Source organism: Vanessa tameamea, chromosome 10 (genome assembly GCF_037043105.1).
Source record: "Vanessa tameamea isolate UH-Manoa-2023 chromosome 10, ilVanTame1 primary haplotype, whole genome shotgun sequence".
NCBI classification, from domain to species: domain Eukaryota; kingdom Metazoa; phylum Arthropoda; class Insecta; order Lepidoptera; family Nymphalidae; genus Vanessa; species Vanessa tameamea.
Window position 1 is genome coordinate 5,691,640 of NC_087318.1, and position 27,277 is coordinate 5,718,916.

Here is a 27,277-nt window from a genome sequence, read left to right on the forward strand (position 1 = left end):
GCATATATTAAATTCATAGACCCAATAAAATTGCAATTAAAATGAAGCGCTAATTAATAATATTATCTAATTATATAACATACATCGATATTCAATAAGTATTTAAAACCGATATTGATGTAATATCATATCACTTAGTTGCAGGACTATTCTGCAAGCCCAAACCAGTCTTTAGATGTTTTTAGGGCCAGTGAGCCAGTGTAATATCAGGCACAAGGGTCATAACATCTTAGTTCCCAAAATCAGTGGCGCTTCGATGATGTGAAAAATGGTTAAAATTCCTTACAGCATGGGACGGTAACCATTTACCATCAGGTGGACCATTTGCCCGTTTGCTTAGCTATCCGGTTAAAAATGTATAGCTTTACTAATCTTCTTTTTTTTTTGTTCATTTAATAAATGTTTCATCAATTTTCATAGATTTTGTCAATGTAACCGATGCGCCTCTAACTAAGCAAACTAGCTGTCATGTCCTTTGTACGTGTAATTATACTGACTTACTCACCGGTGAAGCCGGATCACGGCAATGTGAATTAATATTGCATGGCAGTTTAATATAATGGTTAAACCGCAGCATACGATTAAGAGTTGGGAATGAGATATTCGCCTATCTAGGTGTTATCACATTAATGTATGATGATGAAATATTTAGTTTTGTTTCATTAGATTAGACTTTATACTGGTAATGATACTAGTAATTCATACCACTACTAAAAATTTTACTTGGTGGTAGGGCTTTGTGCAAGCCCGTCTGGGTAGATACCACCCACTCATCAGATATTCTACCGCCAAATAACAGTACACTGTATTGTTGTGTTTCGGTTAGAAGGGTGAGTGAGCCAGTGTAATCACAGGCACAAGGGACATAACATCTTAGTTCCCAAGGTTGGTGGCGCATAGGTGATGTAAGGAATATGGTTAATATTTCTTACAGCGCCTTTATCTATGGGCGGTGGTGACCACTTACCATCAGGTGGCCCATATGCTCGTCCGCCTACCAATGCCATAAAAAAAATAAAAAAAATAAACAGCAAATTGTTAGGAATGTTAGTTCTTGCGGTGAATAACGCTTTTAAAATAGTGTTTGAATATTACGAGAAATCATAAATCAAAATAAAAAATGATAATAATGAAATGAAAATGTACATATATTGCAAATATATTTTTTTTTTAATTAATTCAGAAAAAAAACGTATAATGCAAAACTTAATAATAATAGCTTAGCAAGTTAGATCACTGCGTAAAACTAATAATGTATTAAAATATGAAAAAGTTAAGATCTTTTTATATTTCACTTTATAATTTGCTCGTGTGAAAGCAAATTCATATCAATTTGCTTTCAAATTTATATTTATTTTAAAATAAATAAAATAAAAATTGTGTGTGTTTTAATGGTGTAAAATATGAAATCTATTTTTATAACTCTCCTTCTCTTCTCTCTCTCTCTCTCTCTCGAGCCTCTCTTTATCTTTCTCGGCCTTTATCAATAACGTTATAGTATTAAAAAATTCTAAATTCGAGCAATAGTTTTTTGTAGAACATGATGCATGATCTGCGGCATATAGTCGTATGAAGTTTTTTAAATTATTTTATTAAATATCTTAAAAATGTTGCTAAGTCTAATTCATCGTACATAGTATTATATTTCCTTTTTTGAAATATTATTCTTGTATAATATAATCAAGAAACATTACACTTAATAGAATCAATTACACTTCGTTGGAACAGACAAATTCGAAACGTCAATGTCAAAATGATTTTCTCGTTTCCGTAACAATGGAGGGGTTTTAATTTCGAGCCACGATTGTTCTCTAACGAGTGCCGAATTGCTGACACTAGCGTGCGCCAATCATCGTGCACGGCTCAATTTGTGGCGCGCCGAATGATAGGCGAAGCGGAGGCGTTAAAAACCCTCCATAATTGCCACACGTTTCGGCGTATAGTTTACGTTGGTATCATTTCATATACATAAAATATAATTCTCAATGAATATTCGTAATATCGAATAAGTTGATATTTATATGTATCCTAAGTAATAACCGCTGCCCAATTAAATAATAAATCATAGTAATAATTCCTTATGTTGTCAATGCGCCGAAACTATTTAGTTTAATTTTGTTCATCGATTATAACTACGAGTATTTCATCATAATACAGTTAGTATTCATCCTTATCCTTTTATATCGGAATACAGAAATGCAAAGTATTCCCTTTTGTTCGTTGAGTAATTATTGAGAAAGGATAGGGGAATTTAAACAAACTGGACCGTATTGTTATCTGTGGGGTGTAATGAAAAATATTTCATTTTTTATTTATAACAGTGAAGTATGTGAATTCGCTTCCGTTGGCCGGTAATTATTGGGTACGATTCATGGCAACCCGATTGAAAGGTATAGCGGAAGCGTAAAGAACCTTTACCATATATGAAATTAGTACCGATTTGATGTGTCCTTAGACATTTTTTAAATAGTATGTTATGTACGAATTTGGTAATAGTATGATGCGACCTCTCCATCAAACTTTATTTTAGCAGAACATTTTGTAATTTTATTAATTAGATGATATAAACCTATTACAATACCTTAAAAATAAAAATAAAATAATGTTTTTTTCTTAATACTTATATTATTTATTTTACTCGTGATAAAGCTTTATGCAAGCACATATGGACTCATGTTATATATTATATTACTCCGCCTAAAGGCAATCGCAGTATTTCGGTTTGGACGGTGAATGAGCCAGTGTAATAACAGGCACATTAAAACATAATATCTAAGATCACTGGCGCTGTAAGAAATGGTTTTTATTTATTACAGTGCCAAGAAATCAAACAAAAATGGAGAAGAGTCCTTGCCCACCATCATCGATAGTCTGTTATTTTACTTATAAATGAAATAAGGCAATTATCGTATCGTAGTAAACACAACTATTATTGATAGCTCTCATAACTGGAACGATTTATTAAAAATAACTGATCTAAATCTAACTTTGTTTCTCAGAATAATATCGTCGATCAAATAATAAATCAATTATGACTGTACGACGATATATCATTACATTTTCTTATAGAACCCAGCTAGCCAATGCGTTATGGACAATATGCTAAGAAGTGACATACGAACACATCCGTAGCACAAAGTTGGAACATCGCCAGCGACGGTAATTCATCACTAAACGCCCAATAGATTTTTAACGTTCGAATGAAATGGAAAAATAAACTGCTCTTAAATTTTTAATGTAACGATTTTATTGACTTTTCGAATTTTGTCCGAAAGTATAATTTATATTGTAACTCTTTATCTTAAGTCATCTCTACGCAAAGGAATCGCTATAATAAAATGTTTAACGCTTGCAAGAAACTTGCAAGTAAGTGTCAACGACGAGAATGCCCTTTGTGAGCAGCATATTTACTGTTTGTTACTTGCTCTATTTTATGATACTTGTAGCGAACACTGTAGCTTAATTTAATTAAAATAATAATTGTATACATCTATGTTAAAATATACGGTTAATAAAACTATATATAGTTTTTATGGTTGATATTATAATAAAATTTAAAAATTTTAAAACGCACCTCTCTGTCCTCACCCGAAAAAGATAGAATCTTTAAGCGAACGTATCAGTTCAACTTTTCTCGTTAACAAGGGTGAAAATGCCCTCCTTGTGGTTCGCTCATTATTTGATTTACGGAGCATCTGTCATCACTTTCCCTGAGAGCGATTAGGGGATGATGACGCCGGTGGCATCTTAAGATACTGAAGTGAGAACTTCATTTGACATTTATAAATAAGCATAAATTATAAAATGATACTATTCTGTATAATATTATGGAATTAAAATTTTATTATTTATTATATTTTTACGATTTTAAGAAAATATAAATAAAAGATAAAAGGGATACTTTATTTTAATGCATTAAAATAAATAACTATAAAAGCAGTTCTATTACTTTTGGTAATTTTTTTTATTTACTAATCTCAAAAAGCTTGTTTATTTTATCTTATAAAATGAATATTCCAGGAATATTTCATTTCGTTATATTATTTAAATGCTGCCTAGATATCATTTATTTTTTATTAGTAAAAGTAAAAAAATACGTTTTACATATAGCATGACTAGAAAATGTTCTTATAAACTAAACAGACAGAGCTGAAGCGCTAGAAAAAGATTATAATGTATTCAACAGTTAAATTCTATAATGTAACTAAATGATTTACCAATCAAGATAAAACTTAAATAATGTTTATTAAATATATATTTACTCATATAAAAATATCTGCATATTCACAATAAGTAAAAAGTAAGATCATTTTACAACATGAAGCATATTACTTACTTATTGATTGACAAAAAATTGCCGTGACCGAGTCGCCTGACGCGGCAACCGTCTTAACAGTAATGTATTGACTTGTATAGACTCATTCGACGAGTGCAACACGGAAAGGGCGGAGACTTTCCGATATCGACCATTAATATTATTTTATTCACTACTCGATACTCAATCGATATTAATATTACGTTTATCGATATTATTTCTACATAGCATTGCATGAATGGAACCAAACAACAAAACCATGCGTAAACCACGTTCATATGAAATAGTTACGGTATGGTCCCGTGATGTTTAAAAGGTTGCATATGAAAAGCACTAAAGAGCATTACTAATATATATTTATCAGGATTAAGTATGTAACAGAGTACCACGTTGTATCCTAAAGCTTTAGACATAAGTACATAGAAGCCAATTGTTTAAACAATTCAAATTCTAACCACATTTGCAACAATTGTCCCAATTAAAGATTATTCCTATTCATTTCAGGTTTCTTCAACGGTCGGCAAGCTGGCGCAAATAAGTGAGTACAAAGACTTTTATCGCCACTTTGGAAAGCTGTATAAAGGAACTGTTTTCTTATCTTTCTCCTATCTGAATCCGTTAATTGTTATTTCAAAAACTCTCGAGTCAAAGTAAAGAAAAACGTTGAATCGTATGACTTTTACGTAACAATGGATCTGTTTTGTGAATATTATCACGTAAGTAGGTAGATTTTGTTTTATTGTTTATATGTGATTTGATTTTTTATCTTTTAATACGGATTGGATGGAAAAATGAGCCACCCGTTTTGATTTATCCTTCGGCTATAGACAGTGGTGCTGGAAGAGTTTTACCTAACACTCTCAATACTCAATTGAATCTAAAATGTTATTAAATGATAATGAATACTTGCCCATTTAAGTTTACAGTGTATTTAAATTTTTACATATTTCTAAATAGGTCCTAATACTCATAACGCTCAGGCAAAGTTAATTATAAATATATATCACATTATAGCACCTTTTACAGTAAAATATTGATAATATTATTTTGAAATATGAAGGTTAAAAAGTATTGTGCCTACTTTAAAGGGAATACAGACGTATTCTAATTATTTTCTTATAATTTAACCAGTGTTTGAGTTAAAACGAAAAGTAAGTGCTAATTGGCTAATATTATTTAAGCAAATAAATAACTTATACTTATTTTAATACTTATAAGTATAGCAAGAATATCCTTTGAAAAAACCTGTTTTGATAATGATATCAATAATGATATCAATAGTATCACTCATCACATCTGATTATTGAATAGAAATTGCACATCTGATTGTTCACTAATGCGTACTGCGCAGTTAGCTAGTATCTCTCGAGAATTATTATCATCATAAACTGATCACTTTCATCGCGCATCATTCTCAAAAACTTTTTTCATATGACTTCCTTATACCTCGTAAGTGAGTAAAATGATTTTTTAAGGTAACAATTAATATTGACGATTGTCATTTTTTAAACATGAAATACATAATTGTTGTTCAAGTTCTGTTTATAATTAAAAGATACTTTGGCTGTTAATAGCTATTTTCACATTAACCCTAATATAATAACTAATATTCTGAAAATAACTCTACTTAAAAAACTAACTAACTTAAAAAAATATATATATAATATATTAGAATCGACATTAAAATGGAAGGTCATATAAAATATAAAGTTTTCTATACCTATTTATTCTTTCATGTAATGAAACATTGAAAACAAATTACTTTTGTCGTATTTAATTTCGAAATTTCAGTTTATATGTAAAGTTTAATTCTATATACCGTCGCGTTTGTCAGGTTTCACAAAACTTCGCTAGAGCTTGACAATCAATACTTAAAAGTAAACTTTACAAGAGGAAATCGAAGAAGTTGAATAGATTGCTTGAGTTGCGATTGAAGTCTTTGGTAAGATATTAGTGTTGTATTACGTTTTATTAGTTGTACAGCTGATATTTATGTTAGTGTGGTAGTCTAAGAGGAAAATATAGACATCATAGATAAAATATGTACATCCAGATGTATGTATGATGTGTGAGTCTACACGTGTTTATTTGAAGTTCAATTTATCTTTGTGCGTTTGCGTGTCAAAATTGTCATTTTATCAAATATTAATTTATATTTACTACTTATTCTTTGACGTTGGATTTTGTGAAAGTCCCTCTGGGTAGGTAAAACATGTACTACTGCCAAATAGCAATACTTGATATTGTTGTGTTTAAGTTAGAAGGCTGAGTGAGCAAATGTAATTTTAGGGACAAGGGACAAAGCATATGATGTCCCAACTTAGGTGGCTCATCTACGATCTTAACACCATTTTTTTACAGCACCAATGTCTATGGCTGATGGTGATCACTTGTCGATCGGCCTCTCTTATAAACTAAATAAGTTGCATTATTATACCATACTTTTGCCATGAAGTTTCGGTCGTGTTTCGTGGTAGTTTTTGCCCCTTCGAACATTTTTCCAGTGAAACTACAATAAATTAAACTACAATAAATCTGAAACTACAATAAATTATTACATAAATAGTATAAGGTATTTAAAAAACCTATCTGTATGTCACCTCATCTCATCATCTCATGAGTCATTCAATCACTCTGTGCTAGAGAATTATGCGGAAGCTAATATACGTTGAATCAGAAACCTGGAAGTGCAGATTCCAGGTTTAATCTCCAGCTGTAAAAAGGTCATTGCGTTTTCTATCAAGATATTTTCTGTAGTAAAGAAATACACTATTGGTGCTACGCCTGATTCTTTTCGTTCATTTTTGACCACAGTTGTTCCCTGTAGCTGAAATGTAATCAAAAAGACAATATTAATTAATAACTAATTAGTAAAATATTTAAACGATTTTTTTTATTTAAACGCTTTGAGATTTATTTTAGCTCCCAAATTCTATTTCATTTATATCAATGTAAAGAGTAATCAATGTAAAAGTTACTATTTACAATTTTATATTGATTTAAGAAACTTGTTCTCTCAAATTGTAATGAACAAATTGTAAATTCCATTCAAATGAAAAATATTACTAAGATAAACAGATACACAGACTCTAAAGTATAAACTATTTTAATGAATAAAATGTAGACAGTATTTTATTAACTATAAGTACAGGAAATTTAAAAACTCTATTAAATAGTGTAATGGTTACTTAAAATTTTATGTGAGAAATCCGTTTGATACCACAACTACCGTCGTACGCTACTATTAAAAGCATTTTCTTAAGAATTGCAAGTAGGTACGAATAGGCATTGAATTACGTTCAATGATCGTATAAAGTCGATAAACTCTTGCCGGTGGGGAAAAGTTTTAGTCGTATTTCTTTTAAACTCCAACAAATGTAAGAAGTTTTTCGTCTTATAATATTAGCGAGGGCTTAACGAAAATACTATTTGTATAGAGCTTAACAATGAACAAAAAGAATATTATAAAAGTGGCATCGCTACTACACGCAGGTAACTGAATTCCAATTTTAAATGATAAATACAAATATTTCTTCTTTATTTGACTGTTCTATATTTTTAAGCAGTATGCAACAGTAATATATAGTATAAATAAAATTATTTATAAATTTGTAGTCTCAAATAAAATATTAATTCGACGTGTTATTATGTAGGTTTACTAATTAATAGGTTTATTAAGCTAAGTCCAACGGTAAAACTCCATTTAGTGCCTTCTAAATTATTTTATAATTTGGGTGATATAAAGGCAATCGAAACATAATTATTCTAACATAACAATCGATTTTTTGTTTGTATGCTTCATAGTATGGATCATATAAAACCTTAAAAAATATACAAAAAATCTAATAATCTGGCATATAATGTCCTTAAAATTATTTTGAAAATTGTCACTGTATCGTAAAGGTTAGAAAATTTAATGATAAAATGTCATTAGAAAACAAATATTCAGTATCAAGTTAGCAATCACGAAGCAAATGCACCTTTCAAATAATTCTCTGTTCCGACGGTCTTAAGAAAACCCATGGATCAGGATGTTGAAACTCTTTTGTTTTTTGACCGTATGAAAGAAATTTTATCGAAATCTTCCCATAAATATGAAAATTTGATTCATTTTTTAAGCCGCTTACGGGCTTATACCACATGTGCCTGTGATTTATGATAAATATATCATCACATGCTTTATTTCTGTAATGGTTATTATTGTTTTTCTTTTAGAAAATATTTTTCTTTATTTGAATACTTATTTGGAGGTACGGCATTGTGTAAAACCTTTTGGGTAGATACCACTCGCTCATCACATATTCTACAGGCAAAGAGCACACACTAAACTACATTATACTACAGCTAATCGGCACAGAGGCCATAACGCTCTTTTTCCTACGGTCGAAGGCGCATTAGTGATGTAAAAAAAATATTATTTTTTCGGTGCCAATGTCTACGGGTAGTGGTAACCACTTATCACCGGGTTGTCCATTTGCCAGTCGGCTTATCAATATTTTATATATAAAAATACAAGAAATATCTTGCCAAACGACCTTGAATAAAACAAAACATGACTTATAAATAATCAAGGATTATGGAGGATATTACTATATCATAAAACTCTTATTTATTTGCTCTAATAAATATATCTTAGGTTAACATAAAGTATAGTTTTATCCCTTTATTTAAAAGAGTTTTTTATTGGCTACTAGCATTTTTTTTGTAAAAGTAAAAATTGCGTAGGTACACTATGAATAACGTACACAGATAATGCGAATTAAAATGATTTTAGTGATAAACAAACGTAGGGATGATTTATCTTTTGTTTTTGGAATTGAAACTTACCTAAAGTTTAAAAATATTTAAAAGTTCTTTAAAAAAAAGTTTAATTACGAAACGTGAATTTCAATTCGAAAAAGCTTTATAATGTTTTTATGGAAATTATTTTACACCAATTAATCATCATTATTAACTTGTTTGTTTTTTACTTTTACTTTTTTTTTAATGTTTGGATTGATCTTTTGTGAACAGTTTCTATATCTATACCAACAATTTTAATTCCTTCTTGAGATATTTGTAGAGTCGCTAAGTGTTTATGATATCAAAGGTTACAAATGATGCAAAAGAATGTATATATTTACATATTATGTATTTACCAACACGAAGCATAAAAAAACGTTCTTTATATAAATAATTCCGCTGACATCTTTAAACTTAGACGTATCCGCATACGAGCTAAGATTATTTCCCCTTAATCTTTTGGAGCACTTCCAAATAAATCGGTACATGGTTCACGTTCCTTCAAATCCTTTCCACTTATACGATGTATCTTGACAGTTGCGTAGCGCCCGAAGCGGGGATGTTATATTGTGACGAAGTTTTTTATTGAATTCTGTAACAACTTCACCGATCTTATTTCGATATTTAAAATTGATATAATGAAATATAAAATAAATGATTATTTTCATTAAAATGATCTAACTCGTAAAACATTAAAAAAAAAACATTGTAAAAGTTTTTTTTTATTAAAATGGATGATCCATCCTTAATCGTTAAGCTTGTTAAAATACATAAAATAAGATAGTCAGAAAAGTAAGACGAAAGTACGGATTTCGTTGAAAAAAACAAGCTTTTAAAATTGTCGAATCATTTTTAAAATTTGAATGATCGATGGATTATAATTTTGTATTCATAAGCTTATAATTCCTTTTAAAGTAAGGTTTTGTTTTTCAATCTTTTACGTTATTATTTTATCATACATGTACGCTAAAATATTCTAGAAAGTTCGTAAAACGTAATGAGCTAGGTAGAACATGTAAATGTATACTATTTGATATATTAATAAATCTAATTTTGGATTGTAACTTAAATTATGGAGTCACCAATAGAAAATATTTAATCTTAACTTAATTTTGTTATAAAATATTGAAAATAAAAATATTTGTCTGAAATTTATTTTTATCTATCATAAGTTAATTCTGCGACATGCCGCTAGGGAATCCTGTGTTTCTCGGGGCAAATAATCATTCCCAATATTACTATTTGAAGTCTAGTGCACATTTGTATTTAAATATTTTATTTAGATAAAATAAGTTTGTTTTATGCTGGAAACATGTGAGCCAAAGGAAAATTAAATTAAATCGCTTTCATAAATAACAAAAAATAAGTCAATTGCGTTTCCTACATACATTTTGGGATACCCCACCATTCGCAATTTGCCATTGTTATTATTCAAAACTCTTAAATTACATTAAACTTTCTAGAAGATGGACTGCGTTCTGGAGTAGGTTTCATCATATAATATTATTATATAAGAAATATAAAATAATGTAGACTATTGAGGAGACAAGCTTGGATCTGAATAATCTCAAATATTTATTACGTACGAAAAAGTATTTGCACTTTTCCAAAAGAATAACACTGTTTTAGAGGCAAAAATTTAGTAGTACTATATTGAAACTACAAACGATGCTTGAAAACAAAGCCGTGACCAGTTTCTTAACGGGTTATCCTATTACAGCAATTCCTTACTTATTCACGTACTTAGACGTATTTAAAGAACCATTTTATGTTTACAATATAAATGTAGGTCACTGTAATAAATAAATTTCCATAAGTAAGTATTTTTAAATAGTCAAGTTTTATGATATGAAAGAATTTTGGTCCACGCCCATAAAAATTTTTGATTTGTATGTCAGAAATTCTTAGTAGCCTAAATTTTGAAGTAACACTGCCTTAGAACCACAACCAAAAATTCGTAAACGCAGAAGCGTAAGGTCTTTTGTCCGATCTCAATGCATTTTTGTCAGATATTATGTTATGACAATGTGTGAATAAAGAATGCACTTATATTTGCTCAAAATCCTGTAATTAATTATATCTACGTACGCCTTTATTAAATATTTTTCAGTATTCATTTTAATTTTTTTGTTTGCTTATGTGTCATTCGTTTCACTGAACTAATTAATTAATAAAATGTATTACAGTTCAATAATAAAATGTAAAGCTCTTTAACGTTCCAAAGCAAGTAAACGTTTTCGCCCGTTGAGGGGTTTAGAGTTATCTACATATACACAGATTCATAGAACAGGGGATACATTTTTACTACCTCATACAGGTTTTAGTTTTTCAAGATCCAATGAGTATGGGATGCATATCATCAATACAAATTCAGTGTTGCTAGTACGAAATTCAGTATTGTTTACCCAGATTTCAGACCACCAGTTTCAATTGAGATAATATATTAAAATTATCATAGTAATAATAATCCCCTACACAAGTACACGTCACTGTCATCATAGAGTTTGCCAGAAACAGACTACATTATTAGCTATCTCATGAAAAAGGCTATATATAAACATATAGTATGTGTGTAATTTAATTTTCTTGGCATAAATTTTTTTTTTTTTTTTTTAATAAATCTCATGTTAATGTTATTATTTTTATGTTATTACGGAAATTGAAATACACACTGATATATACATGAAATACAATGTGTTTATATCTCGTACATGCAATTTAGTTCTTGCAGATTAGATGTTGAATCGGAGAAGTCCATTATACAGAGAGCTATCTTCACAGGTTAATTACTAACGAAACAATTCTACTAATTGGGACGCACAGACGTAGCTGAATTTGAGGCCTAAATGCTTCCTCTATATATATGTATTATACCACTAAACGTAATTGTACAAGGGAAATATATCTTAATTGAGAGGTTGATATTATATTATACATATTTTTTTAATTGTCAAGATAAATATGCTTTCAAAATATAAATATTTCTAACGAAATAGTTATATACAGATATCATTATAAGTGTTATTGGCCAAAGTCCTAATTAAATAAATAAATCATGGAGTGTTTCCACTGAAATTAATTAGCAACGATTATATGTGAAACTTTGCAGAAAGTAAGCAAATAATATTATACTGCACACAGTATTGCTCGATTGACGACTTAGAATTATTACAAAAAAAAAATAAAGTACAAAACCATGCTATAGAACTGTAGTGTCTATTTTACACTTTAGTGAAAACCTCATTAACAGAATTTTATTGACAATGAATAACACGTTACATCTGTGACGTCAATATTTTAATTTTAATTTAATTAATTTATCTTCGAATAGTATGTATCGTATGATTCAAACGTAAAGCAATATCACGTTCATTGGAGACAACGTCGCTTTGCTCGTTTCACTTGCTCCAGGCTTACGCTTTGGCGTTCGAACTTCATTTACAAGGGTAGGTAAACGCTTGAAGGATTGATAGTGCTTGCAGTAAACTATCTTATTGTACGGGTTTACAAAACGCCTATTCGGTTTAAGCATTGATGACATTTTGATGTCAATGTTAATTTATTATTATTATTAGTAAATTCAAAGTTTTATGATGATTGAAAACCTGAGTCTGTGAGTCTGGGTTTTAATTTCGGGACCATAAGGTTTGAAAATGATAGTAAACTATTTTTTTATGTTGATTTGTTGCAATTTGCGCTGGTCACGCCAATAGTCGAAAATAAAACAGTCAAAAGCAACTACTCATATAATAGTATTACATATGGTAGGATTTTGTATAAAATCGTCCGGGAATGTACCAACCAGTAATACTTAATATTATCGTGTTCCGATATTAAAGATAAGTGAGCCCGTGTAACAGTGTTACACAAGGGACATACCATCTTAGCTACCAAGATTAGTGGTGCATTAGCGGTCTACGGAATGTTTGTATTTCTTACAGCGCTAATGAATATAGGTATCGGTAGTATCCACTTACCACCAGTTACCCCATTTGCTCATCCGCCTAACTATACTGTGAAAAATAATATTACAAATAGAGTTTGTTGGATAAAAGAAACCGACTTACATGTTTTAATTGAACGAAATCCCGTACAATTAAAAAAGGCGTATAAACCAAAGCCTACTTAAATGAAGAATATTTTGATTTAAAATATTTTCTGCAGTTATTTCCTGGTATTGTTCCAAAACTCTTACGGGTTAAGTGTGTTTCATATCATCGAAGCAACAGAATACAGTTATTAATAAAAAAAAATATCAGGACATAGTTTATTGTTTAGTTGAAGTAAGTTCGTTTCAGTAAGTTGTGCAATACTTACCTCATTTTGAAATACCAGTACGATTGATTGTCGACCGGATATTGCGATTCTACAACAAGATCTTATTGCAGGAATTCAAATACAAGGATTTAATGACTGTTTTATCTTCGTGTGATTCTACTCTGTAACCTCCTATACAAAAAGTGTCGTGTCATAGTAGTTTTTGTTTTTGTAATATATCTTCTTTTTTTTTTGTATGGAAATATAGTCCAGTGTAATAATAATGGTGTTTCTGACCGAATGACTTAAAAATAAAAAGAATATTTGTATATATTTTTATGAAAAAAAAATACGATTATACTTTGGCCTAATTTATAGTTGACTTTAATTAATAATATTTATTATTATTTTATTACGTGTTGCATTTACTATTGTAATTATTTAGTTCAATGTATGTATATTCCACTCATGAACATTCTTAAGTCGTTCTGATCGATTACGGACATGGCAGCCAATCTTAAGGGAAATATTATAGTACAAAAATGTGCGCGAAAACACAGGTGAACTTCAACAAGATTTCCTCACTCTCGTTATCCGATGGAACGTCGAATCCGACACGACCGGATAAAGGCGCAGGACCAACGGCTATACGTGATTTCCAAGGCACGGGACACACTTCTTACCACCATACTCCAGGTTGTTACAAATAAATTCTATAGAAAACCTAATAATAATTTATCGATCTATCTGGTGTTTGAAGTTAGAACCTCGGGATCTGCGACAATACAAAGTCACTATACCAACGAGGCACCAACGTATTTAATATCATTTAAAGTTACAAGTACATAATTTAAGTATCTATGCGCTGTCGGGTACCTAACATCGGACGCACTCCGTTATACGTCATACTATATGCTTGTGACGTATTCTTTTATACTAGGGCCAAATTTTAGACAAAATAATACTAATCCTAGAGTTAACTAATCATTACTTTTGATTTTGTTATATATAAGATAGCCGAGTGAGTAATATCGTAGTACGAGAACTACATATTCATCTAAGTGACTCAGTGCTTTTAATGAGAATAAAAAAGAGTATATATGCGGTGAATATATACGCCGGAATAATTCTAAAATAACTAAATCGACAATGAAACCTCCAAACACAAGATCAAATACAGGAACTTCCAAATACAAAGTCAAAATAGAAACATCTGTCGAAAATGGTAAACAACTCGTATGATTTGTAAAATTAATTATTTTAATTGAATCGCATTATTTGCTGTTCAAGATGTCTTTGCTTATTATTTTTTGTATATCGTCGAATTATCCAAGTGTATTTTTGTTAATAAGAAGACAAAATATTACAATGACCTCAAATATTTAATAATATCGAAAATGAGAAACATCCACAAAATAGTGAAGCTGCCAAAACAGATTTCTTAATTTTGTTTTTTCATATTTAAAATTGTTAAATGATAAATACGATAGCGAGAATATAGATTTTTTCCTTAACAAAAAAATGTCGAGTCAAAGTTAAAACAATGAATATTTACCTTTAAATAAACATTAAATAAATATTTTGTACAGTTTACTAATATAAAAAACTGATCACGTGCGTTATTATTTCCTCGTGACTTCATAGTTAATTGTACTCCAAAGGTCGTCTGCTCATTAGTTACCTTGTCGAAGCCCTGAGAATGCGAAAGGGGTGAAGCCTTACAGATGCGTTGCCATCGCTACTGTAATTGGGGCTGAGCCGTTGAAGATAAATTCCACCCAGCTTGATTAACGGAATAAAATACATCTTATAATAAATAATATTTTAAAATATAGGTACGATAGAACACGAAATTAAATTCGTTTAATTATGTCAACGAAAGCAAAGGAGTACAACTACAATTTTAACGAAATCGATCATTATATTTTTTGGAGATTAATTAGTAGTACATTTTAAAGATATTAAATTGATGCGTATAAAAATAAAAAGGTTAAAATTAATATTTTATTTAAAAAGTTACATTATGTGTCATGGAGATATAACGCCGTTTATACAAGTTTTTTTTTTAACTTGGCTGTGAAGTCAAATTATATTTTAAAGTCTCCAGTTTTGCTAAAATTTGACACACGTGACAATACAATTTAGTATGATCAAAAGTTAAAGAAAGTTGTTTCAAATTGTGGATTATTTTTAAATTAAATTTTATCTTATGTGTCTCTTTGGTTTTATTTTGTTCAACCATTGCATAATATTCATCAGAATAAAAGTATAGTTAAAATTGCCGTAGCAAAAAATAAAATAAAATATGTAAGTGTTTTCAAGTCCAACCCATAAACGAATACCTATGCGGTGTAAAAAAGATTTATTCTTAGCGTTGACCACATGCTTATGTTATTAAACCCACTTGGTATTTTGCGAAAACTTAACGATAAAAGAATAAAACAACCACTTTGTTTTTTTGCACTGGGAAAGGGTCTCCTCTACCTTTGAAGAAGACATGGATGTACATACACGTGAGAGAATATTTTCCGATACAACTTGGATTACTTTTATACTTTAGATTTAGGATATGAAAACTCCAGTGATTTGACTCGCAATCAAAATGTGTTTAATCCACTGAGCCAGCGTGAGACCATTACAACTACCTAATGTAATCTTATTTAGTCCATGTATTGTTGGGTATATTAACAGCAATAAACCATTTACGTTTAATTATAACAACGCTTTGCTCAGTGTCACGTGTTTGTCTTAAATGTTTTGACACCAGAATCTTATGTGTATCATATATATATATATATATATATATATATATATCCAAAATCGCGTATCACAGTAAGTATATTATCAACATTTCACGAATGAGATACGAAGTGTATTCTTATCAGAATCTCATCTCATCAGAAAACAAGAAATGTGACATCATAATTGTTTATTAATCCCCTATTAAGTTTTATAAATTTAACGTGTGTATCTGTGTGTCGGTCTGTGGCATTGTAGCTTTTAGATTTTCGCTTATTATTTATATAATGCCTAATTAAATACACATGCATGCATACATGTTATAATAAACATATAACATGAATCTAATTCTTTATATAATCTAATAATCAAACCAGCTGTTCAATATCGTGATTTCATGTTTCTGTATCAACGATTCTAATCTGGTAAAGTGGTTTTCCTAACTCAATTACTAGCGGAACTGTCAATTAGACGAACCCTCGTAACGTTTCATAACAAAAGTTAGACATTCCCGCTAATAACGGATCAAAATTTTAATACATAACTTGGATGCAGCAATTCTTACGAAATTAAACTAAAACGTACTTAGGACTTTACATCCTTACCTCCCAAGGTCATTTAAAAAGGATTTTTTAAAATTGTTTTGCTGATTTAAACCACTCAAATTATAACATCAATTATATACAGAAGTTAATAAATGTACGAGGTATTAATAAATTAATAATTATTTAGTGATAATTAATTTTCCGCGCAAAGTTTTTACGCGTTACAATTTTATTGTAATTTAATTAATTGCGTCATCGCGCTGATGGAATTTCATTAAATTTATAAATAATTTTATTAATATTACTTGGTAAAGTAAAAGTATGTCCATAGTGTGTTCAAAAAATATTTTTTTGTATATAAACTGTCAAGCTTCGGTGTGAGTATATATAGGTATATCCATCAAATTATCGCTCAGAAATACTTGTGTTAAATTTAGTTTTATGTATTATAAGACTTCCTTTACTTCTAAATTTCACTTACTAATTTCTTTAAGATTTGGCGAAGTCGATTAAAGTATTTTGATCAAGTGACGCATTAATAACTCTAGAGATCCACGATTATCGAGTGAATGCATCCCGAACAAGCCATCAATTTCAATAAAACGATGATTGAGGAGAAAAAACCTCCATCAATCAATGCCCCGTGTCATTTTGACAGCGTTTTGGGGTGACCACGCCGTTCAAATTCTAAATATTTGCTCGGTGTCATTATTAAAAATACCTTAAGGATGAAAATTCATGGGAGTCATTTTTTTCTGAATTTTCCATTTTTTTTATTTTATTTTTTGTTGTGTTTTGGTACTAATTAATTGAATGAAGAAATTGCGTGCTTTTAATGAAATCGCATATTTTGTATAAACAGATAGCTTTGAAAGTTGATAGGGATCAAAATTCAAGGCCTAAAAAACGAAACCTTAAATATTTTTTATTATTAGGGGAAGGTTGCTATCATTGGACCGGCTCTTTCATTGGACCGCCTAATTCTTTCAAAAACTATGTGTGTTACGACATGTTAATTACATTGCTAGGCAACAGTACCGCACCCGTTGCCCCCCCGCCAAATCTCAGTGCGCTTGCGACGCGTGGTAAGTAGTAATGCGTGCACCTGTGTCAGCGGCGACCGTGATATAAAAATCGAGCCATCAACAAACTGATGTAAGTAGCATTGTATTTATTAATATTTGATGATTGTAATAGATCAGGATAGCAAATTTATCTGCTCTTACAGAGATGATGAAGTTTTTTACCTTATTTTACATATTTTTAAATACCCGCTTTCGTTTTGTTGATATACCTAGTTGCCATCAATGGACCACTATGGTGACGCCATTATTGGACCGGTCCAATCAAAGAAACTTAGCGAATTACTTATTTTCACTTAGTAGAATTCTTAGAAATGTTTTTGTCTGTATGAATTTTTTTAAAGTCCCTACGTTTACCTTAACATCTTTTTTATAAAAATAAAATATCTCTATGGACACTCCAGCTAATTTGAAAAAAGTTAATAAATAAAGATTTTTGTATTTCACGTATTTAATACCTCTTTGTTATAATTATATTTCATTAGTATATTCCAGAATGTCGGCAGAGAAAAAGAAAAGGAAATATTATTCTTGAAATGAAACTAGTATGAAACTCGCTATAGAATCACAAGCCACACAAAAAATCTGGAAGCAATAACTTATGCAAAGGCACACAACGTCATATTGCTTTCATTGCCTGCACAATGCAAATGATTTAGCAGCAGAAGTAGCATCAACAAATGAAGGTGTAGGAGCAGAAGAAATTGATGCTACACTAGTAATTGACGAAGAAGAAGCTGCAAAGGTCGTTGAATCTGATAAAAGGACAAATGAAGATCTAGGTTTGAAGGAAAAAGAGCCAACAGAACTAGTTAATAAAAACGTTATTACAGAAGTCGCCAAGACTCATAAAGGTGCACATGAACAGGAAGAAAACCTAACAGAACCAATTAAAGAAAAAGACGCAGCCAAGACAAATGAGGGTATTAATACATATGCTTCTCCAGCAAAGAAACGCAAATCTACCTCAGAATACTCATTCCATATAGACCAGATATCCCCAGGATCTAAATTAATTGCCAAACAGTTCTGCCAAAAATGTCGCAAATATTGAAAAATGGTTCTTCAAGCTTTGTGCGAAGTAGAAGACATGACAAAGTGTCAGATTTGAAATGTATGGGTACACGTGCATTGTGCATGCGTCAACAAGAAAGCCAAAAAATTTATATGTCCTCTGTACAAATCTTAAAAATATTTCAGTTTATTTTCTGTTAGTTAGTTTCTGTTGGTAACTATTAAGTTTAAATGTCCTCTGTGCAAGCCAAAATATTTTGAAGTTTATTATCTTTTTAATTTCTCATTAAGTTTATTAATGTAAATCATTTATGAATAATTGTTGATTATTAGTTTACCTAATTGTAAGTAAATTAAAGTCTGAAATTATAGTAATAAACAATGACTGATAACAATTGTTGATCTCGCGAAAATTTCCTAAACAGTTAGTTATAATATTAGTTTACAAAGAAAAAAATATAATTATATGATTATTATAAAAACTTTTGAATAAAAAAGTAATTCTTATTTTGTGTTCCATTTGAGTCACCTTCATTGGACCGTTAATACAAATGTTTCTAAGTCCAATGATCGCAAATTAGTGGTCCATTCAAGGTGACGGTGGTCCAAAGAAAGCAACTCCTCATTGAAGAGTTATTTTAGTATATTTTTAAAATCTCTCAACTTTCATTGCCAATAATTTATATATCATTATTTTACATAAATAGCATCACATTACAACATTTAGTTTCCGTTTGTCGATGATATTTCATGAGATATGATGTCATAAAGTTAAGTGGTCCAATCATAGCAACCTTCCCCTATACTTTATTTTTCTTATATTCATTTTTTAGGAAGAATAAAAAATTTATGTTCTTTTTAAAAACGTCAATATTTTTTTAAACATAGAAATAGAAATAATATAAAAAATTGCATCATGCAAGAAAAGTGAATTTTAGTATACTGGAAATGTTTATGGTATTATGATAAGTAAACAAATATCTTACATTATTTTTTATCCGATCAGAGTTGAATTATCGTAGGAATCCTGGCATTTGGTATAATATGTGGATCTTAAACACAGTTTCAGTTCGAAAATACGAGTAAATAATAGTAAGAGAAGTGTGCTCGTCCATCCAATCCATCTCAGTATTTGTAATCAGGAAATACATATTCGTATGAAAATCTATTTCTGTCCGATAAAATTATAACATTCTGAAAGATTTTACGTGTAAATAAATACTATGAATAATAGAAATATAAAATAAAAGATTGATAAATAAATTTATAAACAAAAAAATATGAACAATATCAGAAACATCGCAATACCAATACCGCACGTTTAAATAGTTGTTCGGACGATATCCCGTCCCCATATCAAATGCTTTAACTCAAACTAAACAATGAGAATTATATAAATGAAATACAGTAATATTTAAAAGAGAGAACAGTTAAATATATGTATATAGTTTGAATAACAATAAATAATTTGATGAAAAAGAAAAAAGATTTATATAGTTTAGTATAGCAGCTAGGTCAAAATATGTTTAACCGTGTCATTTATCAGTTTTTTTTTCTATATCACATCAACTGTCAACTAAATGAAACAAAAAATGAAGTATTCTCTAAGTGTACTGAATCGTCCAGCAAAAACATATTTATGAATGGTACTTTTATTTTGTACCTTCCATGATTTTAAGTTAATATTTTACGTAGGCTAAGTACACGGATATGATCGAACAACTTTGCAGTCAGATACCTAAAACGTTTCTTAAGCGTCATTTCAAGCACGGATCTCTAGGCTCTTTCTAATTGGAGCACTGAAGTAGTCTTTGATGTACTTCCCCAGATTATGATAAAGTAGATGAGTAATGACTGCGTTAAAGCAAAGTACACCGATTTTAATATATCTTTGATTGCTTGCTTTCTTGTTGCGTTTTCGCTATGGTTTTAATAAAATAAAGTATATTAATTATTATCAAATTCATATTTTTATAAACAGCGTCGTAGCATAAGTTCAAAATCCTTATCCTTTACATGATGTGTAAAGGCATTATTTCGGCTGTGGGATATTAACGAGCTTTTACTACTACAGAAATAAAACGCATAAAAATAATCTATAAAAACCTTCGAAGTTGACATTTCGAGTGAATATATACTCGTACATAAACGCTTTGTCCAACCATTACAAGCATCGAATAGCTGGCGTGCCATTCGAATAGCAGGCGAGTTTGCGAGCAATCAATACGATATAATCGAACGATATTTCTATGTATTGTCCGGCTTCTATTGCTTAAATGTCAAAAACGGCGATCTTCGATGCATTACATTAATCCCATATCAAAACAACCACTTATATAATAAGTTTAAAGCTATTAGAGTGGCCTGCAATATTGTATTGTATTTTAAAAGTGAATGCAGTATTGCAGCTATTACCGAGTACAGTAAAATAAATAAGCACGGCAGGAATATCAGGCGAAAACTTTTGCTTAGTGAACGTTGGTCGCGACTCTACTTGCCCAGGAACTGCTCACTTGCTCAGCGTTTAAGCGCTCTGTGTTAAATGAATTATCGTGTTTTGTATTTTTTTGTAACTCTGTGTAAAAAGAAGTGTATTTTTTTTTCTTTTTTATGACTTTTATTTGAACAGTTTTTATGCACTGATTTTGTCGAAACGTTGTGTCATTTGCACGATACCTACGGACACATTGTTCTCCGAAGACGTCGACTTGAATCCTATTTTTAACAAGATATCATACATAAATTTAATTTTCATATGAATAAACTTATAATATTCTTTATTGATTTCATACGGCAACAAACGCTTAACATCCAAACGGAAGTTAGCAAAAATAGTAGTTAGTAGAAGGAAAGTTTCGACAAAATAATATAGAATGAGAAAAAAAACATAAAATGACGAACAAGTACTTCATATTATTCAAAGAGTTAATAGATTTTTTTATGAAAGCAATTAGGTACTGGAAACGTTTCTGAACGTAGGGTTAGAAGAATAATTGATAATATCTATTAAAGCAATCTAAATGCGCCACAATTATTCGCCGTATCCCTTTGCCTTTGCATAATCGCATGTTAATACAAGGGTAGGGCGCCTCCTATACAAGGACACGATTTCCATAAAACATTACACTTGTGACTCGAACTTGAATTTCAAACGATGCATAATACTTGAATATTACGTTAAATACCGATCTTCTGTTCTGCAAAACAAAGGGTATAATATTATGTCTCAATAGCTGAACAATATACGAACAACAGGCAGTGTGACAGTCGCATGCTTTGATAATAGGCGTAATTTCTAGCCGCGGCTTTATGAAGCTCAGTCGGATAAGAATAGTTTATATAATTTATATATCACCATCACTATATATACTGCCTGTCTGAAAGCGATAAATTCAAAAACTTCCGAACGGATTTTAATCAATGAATTCATTAGGAAGGATTAGGTACGTAATATATTTGAGGTATCGTAGAAGATGTCGGAAAAAAGCACGCTGAATGGTGGATGCAACGGTTGACTAGCTTAGTATCGATCGATAAAATTTAATTAAATTATAATAATAGTTTCCTGGAACTTTCAATTATTATACATCCAGACGAACTAGTATTTCTATGTTAATAATGTTATAAAATTAATAAATATAATAATTGCTTCGAATAAGCATAGTTAGCAAGCAAGCAAGTACCTATGTATAATATATTATATTGTGTATGTAATTCATAGACAAACTAAGATTTATAATAATATTATAATCACTACAAAATTTGATTTTATTTGACATTCCAATCCATATATTGTGAATCAGCGTTAATTATTATTAAATTATAATGTTTATTATTAATTTTATGCCAAGGAGTTGTTTAACATCAGGAAAAAGGATTAAGTTTTACCTTATATATGAATATGTGTCACAACTCACAGTAAAGCAGCTTATTGTATGCTCCAAACATTCCTAAAAGTAGGATAAAGATATCCTATTTGCCAAACAGCAACATTTCTGTGCTGCTCTCTCCCTCTCTCTCACTGTAACAAAAACAAATAACACAAGAAGAATAAAAAACTTCAGATTAAGGTTTAGAGTTAGGCTTAAAGAAAAACATACATTGAATATGAGAAGTTCAATAGAAGGCATCAGATATAATATATATCTCCAAAACTTGCACAACATCTACGTAACCTTCAAGCCATAAATAAAACCATGACAGAAGGTATTTCGAAGGGTTGTGATAAGACAGGGGCGGAGGAGTACAAATGATTGCAAAACTATATATAAATAGATAAAATGGACCCCTGTAGTAGTGAATCCGGACATAATTATTTTTTTCCATAGTAGGGTGATCCTATAACTGGAATACGTAAAACGCAACCAAAAATTGCAGTTTCAAGCTGGCCAAGCTTTACTGAATTAGCATGTTCTTAATACGTGTTTAGAAATCATCTGTTGCTCGTTGGTAATGGAAAATATCGTGAAGAAATTGACAGACACGGGTCGAATAAAATTCAGCCACATGTGAATTCACTAACCTGAGCTGTAGCAGAGTGAAGGAGCTCCAAGCCTTCTCATAAATAAATATATTTAAATTTATAAATGCTTTTTAAATATAATAAATTTCTACTCTCGATCTTTATATTTCTTATGTCTATTTTTTCTTCGAATATTTTCACTGTTTCCACATTAGCGGTCGCGTTTCGGCGTCATGGAACTACACGCACGAACGCCACCCGCGAACCAAATATGACTAGTCGAGCGAGAAATAGGTTCAAAAATAACCCTACCAAATTGAATAGTCGTAAGTGAGTTAAGCAGAATTCGGTTGACTAAGCACAAGGGTTGTTCGTTGTTTTTGCATCTGACTTTGACGGTTACTTTTCTTAAGAACCGTTTTCAAAGTTCATGTTATACATATAATTTGATTTTTGAAGTGAAACTGCTTTGTTTTTTGACCCTTATGTGATGTTTTCTCTGAACATATGACTCTTTTTTTTATTAAACTGTACAACAAATTAAATCTCTTTTTTTATAAAATCTGTCTAGATACTATGTGATTTTTTACTAAACCTATGTACAATTGTACAAAGGTAAAGCATAGCAAAAGCTGGACCACGTTTCTAAGAAGATTTTAGTATTTGACATTATATTGTGAGTAGCTGTGCTTTACAGTTTCAACCGCTTTAAATTTAAGCTATCAATACAGGTAACAAGCTTGAATATCATGTAACTGTGTTGAATAAATAATATCTACAAGCGAAAAAGTAGTTAATTAAATACGACAAAAGGCTTAAAATGCTTTCAATGAGAATATTATTTATTTGTCAATACATAATTTTACAAGTAACTCAATAATGTTAAGTTACTACTCTGGCTTCGTAGGTAAATAGCGTCATGTCATATAACCCTTGTCAATAGATTGGCTACGCTTTTCGACAAGTTTAGCGCGTTCAAACCAACTCTTAATCAGATTTATGTAATATGTAGTTATACTATGCATAGATTTCTTAATATTGTTATATTGTTAATGCGCAGCCAACCTAATAAATATCCTCTTGGCTTGTTATTACACCGACCCAGTTATAATTCAATCTTGAACTCATAACAAAATATTGCTATTTGTTGGTGGTTGAATAACTGATGAAGTTAGTAGGAACAACCGAGAGGACCTTGCACAAAGTCCTTTGCCAGTGTTTTGTATGTAACTAAAATGTACAATATACGATACAATATCGTACGTTTTCAAATTTAAAACAGATTTATCAAAATTAATAAAATAACGTTTGATTTATTTGTATTCTATAATGTAATTACAGTCGGTTAATGTACCACTTCCGGCTTAATATATAAGAAAAAATCATTTTGAGAAGATGGTGTGGAGCTTAGTCTACTACACTGCCACAGTGTGGGTTGGCGGATAAATATGTGGACCATTAATTAATAACAAAAATTAAGCATATGAAAAATCAGTGGTGCTTGACTGGGTTTGAACGCTACAATCATCTGTTAAGATTCACATTTTCTAACCACTGAGCCATCTCAACTTATTCTATTATATGCATTCACGTATTGTTCATGACATACAGTTGAAAGTTTGTACTATTGTTGTTGGAACCTGTCTGAAAGTTCCCAGCTGTCAATGCTTAATAGGAGGCGCGAGAGACGCTCGAAAAATCTCTTTCATAAAAAAAATTAAAGGAATTTCAAATACTTTCCAGTATTAATTAGGTAATCAAAAATATGCCTATAAATAAGTAACTTCATTATAATTTTATTAATGCACTTAAGACATTGTAGTTCAAAATTTTATGGCAAATTTTCTTAGAATAGGGTAATGAATATAATGCCTCAAACAACTTCGTTGAATAGCTTAATGTACTGCTTATTTTCCTTGAACCGAAACGCTTTTTAAATTCCTTTATATAATGAAAATATTATATCATATTATATTATATAACTTAAATGTAGTAGACCATAAATAATTTGTATTTTATAACTGAAAATGTAAGCTCATGTTTTTTTTCATAATTATTTTTAAATAATTATTCATTAAAGTAAAAAAAGGTAATTAAAAACAAAAAAAAAATGCTAATAAAAAGACAAACAAACACTTAAAAAAAACTTAAAAGAAACACTAAACAAAAGAAAATAACTAAAATAATATAAATTACATCATCAAACTAAAAAAAAATTGTAATCGAGCCTTGAAATTTGGTGAGTAGTATCTTTTTAGTGTAAGAAAGGAATTTTGGAAATTCAACCCCTAAGGGGGTGAAATAGGGGTTGAACGTTTATATGGAAGTCAGTCATTTTATAAGTTAGGAACATAAACTTCATTTTTGAGATACTGATTAAAAACGAGTAGGTACGTATTTAAGCGTTTCTGGATTTTTTACCCCTATAGGGGTGAAATAAGGATTGAAAGTTTGTATGGAAGTCCGTTATTTTTTAAGGTAAAAACATGAAGCTGTACTTTTACGATACTAGTTAAAAATTAGTACATACATATTTAAGCGTTTTTGGATATTCTACCCCTAAAGGGGTGAAATAACGATTGAAAGTTAGTATGGAAATCAGTAATTTTTTAAGGTAGAGACATGAAATTTTATTTTTGAGATATTGATAAAAAATAAAGATACGTATTTAAGCGCTTATGGATATTCTACCCCTAAGGGGGTGAAATAGGGGTTGAAAAATTGTATGGAAGTCCGTAATTTTTAAGTTAGAAACATGAATCTTTATTTTTGGGCTACTAATTAGAAATGAGTAGATATGTCTTTTGTGCGTTTCTGCATATTGTACCCCTAGGGATTGATATTTCTTATATAGGTTGGTCAGGAAATCCGTCATCTTTCAAGTTATAAGCATTAATCTTAATTTTTTGACTACTGATGAGAAATTAGTAGGTATGTATTTAAGAGTTTCTGGATATTCTACCCATAAGGGTTGAAATAGGGGTTGATATTTCGTATGTAGGTTAGTCTGGAAGACTGTCATTTTTGAAGTTATAAGCATTCATCTTTATTTTTGGGCTACTGATGAGAAATGAGTAGATATGTATTTAAGCGTTTTTGGATATTCTACTCCTAAGAATTGAAATAGGGGTTGAAAATTCGTATATAGGTTAGTCTTGAAGCCCGTCATTTTTTAACATAAAAAATGACGGGCGAGGAGATTGGCGCGCCAATAATGTTACTGAGGAATTTAAGACCTCAAAAATTATGTAACGCCACCAGAATAATAGTAAGGGTTCTCTATCGTAATGTCATAGGTTACAGTTATCACTGGATGACTACACGTATATTCCACGAATATCTTTGATACCATCAGAATACCCCTTTAATTTCAAGAGAGTACAGTTCGTGCTTAAAGTATGCTTCACCATAACAATTCTAAAATGGCCGGAGAAGATATACGAGAAGACTGTTTTTCGCATAGACAGTTCTATATAGCCTGTTCGAGACTGAGCTCTGTAAGAAGTCTGGTGTATCTAGCTCACGAATGTCGAACCACAAATGAGGTCTTAAATTAACGTAATGTTTTAAATTATTCTGTAATATGATCAATTTTCACGCGAGCAAAGCCGCGGGCAACAGCTAGTTTCTTATATATTTTACAGGTGTATCAATTTAATACGTAATGCATTATATGGTGAATATGTAATATTAAAAAGAATCGTTGCTCTACGTTTGTACGTTGAACAAACATAGCGGAGGATTTTCTTGAAAGATTTTCACGATGGCAACGTAACCTCTTATCGGTTTATGAATCTTCACTTATTAGATACTCTCAAATGTCGCTTATCACCTACACTATAAACTAAGGAAATCGACTCGATGTTAGAACGCTTCGACTAATCACGCATTTCTCTTAATACTATTCGATAATAGGACCATGTTGTGAGAAAGGTTTTGAGAGTGGATGTGGATGGATATAGAGGTAGGGGACGACCCAAGAAACGATAGATGGATTGTGTGAAAGACAATATGGTTAGAATTAATGTTACTTGTGAGATGTCGTCCGACAGAAAAGTATGGAAGAAGAAGACATGCTGCG

At 30.5% G+C, this 27,277-nt stretch overlaps 2 protein-coding genes across 3 annotated transcripts in view; one reads left to right on the top strand and one right to left on the bottom strand.

Annotated features, from left to right (window-relative positions):
* The window catches only part of LOC113392727 (CUGBP Elav-like family member 2), a 387,219-nt gene that overhangs the window by 26,070 nt on the left and 333,872 nt on the right, over window positions 1–27,277 (top strand). The window contains exon 2 of one of the 2 annotated variants that reach the window (XM_064215969.1): window positions 4,820–4,853. The exons of the other annotated variant lie outside the window; for it this stretch is intronic. The gene's annotated coding sequence lies outside the window, so the exon portion shown is untranslated. The remainder of the gene's footprint in view (window positions 1–4,819; window positions 4,854–27,277) is intronic. 2 annotated transcript variants of the gene reach the window in all.
* Window positions 5,181–27,277, bottom strand: part of LOC113391540 (sodium/hydrogen exchanger 9B2-like) — a 416,017-nt gene continuing 393,920 nt past the window's right edge. Inside the window, exon 12 of the mRNA XM_064215971.1 lies at window positions 5,181–5,192. The gene's annotated coding sequence lies outside the window, so the exon portion shown is untranslated. The remainder of the gene's footprint in view (window positions 5,193–27,277) is intronic.